The sequence below is a fragment of the Lutra lutra genome, chromosome X (genome assembly GCF_902655055.1).
Source record: "Lutra lutra chromosome X, mLutLut1.2, whole genome shotgun sequence".
In the NCBI taxonomy this organism is placed as follows: Eukaryota; Metazoa; Chordata; class Mammalia; order Carnivora; family Mustelidae; genus Lutra; species Lutra lutra.
This window is the reverse complement of record NC_062296.1, coordinates 32,335,626-32,339,517: the sequence shown is the minus strand read 5'-3', so window position 1 is coordinate 32,339,517 and position 3,892 is coordinate 32,335,626. Positions and strand designations below refer to the sequence as shown.

At 39.3% G+C, this 3,892-nt stretch overlaps 1 pseudogene; it reads left to right on the top strand.

Moving 5' to 3' along the window:
• Nucleotides 1-2,473: 2,473 nt before the first annotated feature.
• On the top strand, nucleotides 2,474-3,211 carry LOC125092149 (14-3-3 protein epsilon-like; annotated as a pseudogene).
• Nucleotides 3,212-3,892: the final 681 nt, after the last annotated feature.

Below are 3,892 nucleotides of genomic sequence, written 5' to 3'. Positions count from 1 at the left end.
AAAAAAAAAAAAGAAAGAAAGGATGAATACCCAAGTTTTATAGCAACATGGATGGGACTGGAAGAGATTATGCTGAGTGAAATAAGTCAAGCAGAGAGAGTCAATTATCATATGGTTTCACTTATTTGTGGAGCATAACAAATAGCATGGAGGACAAGGGGAGATGGAGAGGAGAAGGGAGTTGAGGGAAATTGGAAGGGGAGGTGAACCATGAGAGACTATGGACTCTGAAAAACGATCTGAGAATTTTGAAGGGGTGGGGGGTGGGAGGTTGGGGGCACCAGGTGGTGGGTATTGTAGAGGGCACGGATTGCATGGAGCACTAGGTGTGGTGCAAAAATAATGAATACTGTTATGCTGAAAAAATTTTAAAAAAATATTTATTTTATAGACTGGGGAGGAACAAAGAGAGAGGGAGAGAAAAACCCAAGCAGACTCTGTGCTGAGCACAAGCCTGACGAGGGGCTTGATCTCAAGACCCTGAGATCATGACCTGAGCTGAAACCAAGAGTTAGGGGCTTAACTGACTGAGCCACCCAAGCATACCTGTAAGAGCTCTTTTTATATAAACTCTTTGACAGAAGTATTGCAAAGTTATGCAAATATTTCTCTTTTGACAATTTCCCACCAATTTCTAGAAGCACGTTACTGAGGAACAATGATAGTTTTAATTAATAAAACCATTATATAGCCTTCACTATGTGCCAGGCTACATTCTAATTTAATTATGTGGATTAGCTCATGTAATCCTGTCTACCAACCTTCTATTATTATTCCTATTTTCAAATGAGGAAACTGAGATACATAACACATGGCAAGGTTCTACAACTAGTGGTTCTGCTGGGATCTGAAGCACCATAGTCTGGCTACACTCCATGCTTTTTTCTTTTTTTTTTAAGATTTTATTTATTTATTTGACAGAGAGACAGAGAGAGAGCACAAGTAGGCAGAGCAGAGCAGCAGGCAGAGAGGGAGAAGCAAGCTCTCCACCCAAAGTGGTTTAACAGAGAAGTTGAGGGATATCAGACATTTGACTTAGGGCAACAGGATTAATTCAAAATCTTACTCAGTGATTGAAATGCATGTCCAATCATGACTGGAGTCGAAGGCAGCCACCCAAACGACTGAGCCACCCAGGTGCCCCTATACTCCATGCTCTTAATCAATGTCAAAGACAAAGTCAGTTACTAGTTAAAGTCACTAGTTAAAGTGGTAAGGATAGATTTTATTGAGTAATGCTATTACAAGAGGGAAAAGCTCAGCATGAACTAAATTTAACTTCAATTTGTACAAAAGTGACAGAAAGAAAAACGTGACTATATACTGTATTCTTGAATTTATATAAAATTTAAAAACAGACAAAATTAATAGATGTTGGAAGTGAAGATAATGATTGCATTTGGAGAGTAGGTGGGGGTAAAAGAGGGAATTCTGGGGTCCTAGTAACAATCTATTTCTAAATCTGGGTGTTTTTATAAGTATGTTTATTGTGTATAAAATTCATTAAATTATATAGACATGATTTGTGCACTTTTTGTACATATACATGTGTAAACACTTGTATATATACAAATACAAATACATATGTATAGTTTATAAAATATTCTGATATTATTTTTATATTTGGCATCTGGTATTGTTGAAAATCTAATAGCCCAATAATTTTTTTCCCTTAGTAGATGACTATAGCAGACACTTTTAGTTGCCTATGCATTAGCCAATCCCCTTTTACTTCTTACTTGCCATCAAAGTCCATTGTTAATACTAGAGCATGAAAATGTCAGATATTCACTTCCCTAGCCTCCTTTACAGCTATAGTATAGTCATGTGGCCTTGTTCTAGCTCAAGATATAAGGAAATTTTTATTCAATTGTTCTCAGAAATATTTTGCAGGGACCCTGGGTGGTTCAGTTGGTTGGGCATCTGCCTTCAGCTCAAGTCATGATCCTAGTGTCTTGGGATCGAGCCCCATGTCAGGCATCCCTGCGGAGCAGGGAGCCTGCTTCTCCCTCTACCTCTGCCTGCTGGTCCTGCTGCTTGTGCCGTCTCTCTCTCATTCTCTCTCTCTCTCTCTCTCCCCATCTCTCTGTTAAATAAATAGATAAATAAATAAATAATAAAACCTTTAAAAACAAGTAAGAAAGATTTTCTTTGGGGTGCCTATATGGCTCACTCGGTTGAGTGTCTGACTCTCCATTTCGGCTCAAGTCATGATCTTAGGGTCATGAGACTGAGCCCCAAGTTGGGTTCTGTGGTCAGTGCAGAGTCAGCATACAATTCTCTCCCTTTCCATCTGCCCCTCCTCACTGCCCTGCTCGCACACACAATATCTCTCTCAAAAAAAAAAAAAAAGATTTCCTCACTAATAAATGGAGAGAGAAGTATTGAGAGAGGGTGAATAAGAGATGCTATCTGGTTCCATCTGTCACATAGACCCCACTGGAGCTGGCACCACTATGGATGCTCACAAAATCTGATGTACCAGGTGAGGCTGGCCAATCAGTCTTGTTGATAGCATGAAATGGTAGAATTAATGAAGAAAGTAGCAGGGATGAACGTTGAGATGATACTCAAAGAAAGAAGTCTATCTGTTGCATACAGAAGTGTGATTGGAGCTAGCTAGAAGATCCTCCTGGAGAATAATCAGCAGCATTGAACAGGTAGAAGAAAACAAGGAAGGAGTAGGCAAACTGAAAATAATTCAGGAACATTGGCAGGTGGTTGAGATTGAGCTAGGGTTACTATTTTATGAGTTTGGAAACACTGGACAAACACTTCATTCTAGTGCCTAACACTGGTGAGTCCAATGTTTTCTATTATAAAACAAAAGGGGACTATCACAGGTATCTGGCTGAATTTCCTACAGGAAGGAGGCTGTGGAGAATAGCCTAGTGGCTTGAAAGCTGCTAATGATATTGCAATGATAGAACTTGGACCACCACCTCTCTTTCACTCAGCTCTTGCTCTCAATTTTTCTGTATTCTACTATGAAATTCTTAATTCCTCTGACCATGACTTCAGATTGGCCAAAGTGGTCTTTGATGATGTAGTTACAGAAATGGATGTGCTGAGTGAAGTAAGTTCTAGGGACTCTACACTTATGATGCAGTTGTTCCATGATAATCTGACACTGTGGACTTCAGACATGCAGGGTGATGGGAAAGAGCAGAATAAAGAATTTATGCATGATATAGAAGATGAAAATCAGTGAGACCTAAAAGCCAACAAGAGAAACCATCTCTGACCCCCCCCCACTCCTTCCCATCCCCACCCCACTCTTTGGAAATTCCCATTGTCAGTGAGAAACAACAAATTTGACTTTTACATTTGGTCTCAGAATTTAGGTTTCTGCCCCAGTGGTTTTTAAAGAAACACTTTTTCAAAAGTTCTTAAAGACAAGAATGGATTTCTGTGGATTTTACCGGTTCCAGCTTTTTGGTTCTCTAAGACACTATTGCAGGACTGCACAGAAGCTTTTTCAGCATTACTATATTATCTCCTGCCAGATGGGGCAAGGTCACCATTAGGAATGGAAATTACATTTAAAAGCCATTTGACTTCTAGGTGATGGAAGCATCTAAGAGAGGTTAATCACACTATGGAGGCATAACTGGTACCATTTTTCCTTTCTTTAATTGGTTAAATCAAATTTCATGCCAATGATTAAAATTAATTGGGTGTTAGCTTGAGGTGGCTAAGGTTGTTTGAGGAGTTTGTTGTTATGGTTTTGCTGTAAAAAGTGCTTCAGACTCTCCTGAAATGTTGCTGAAAAGCATGATGTGGTAACAGGTCAACAATTGTTGAATCTCATTCTTGCCTAACTTTATACTCTTTCTCTAAAGCAAGTTAGCATTGTAGGTGGTGTGGAAATGTCTGTGTGGGTGTTCAATTC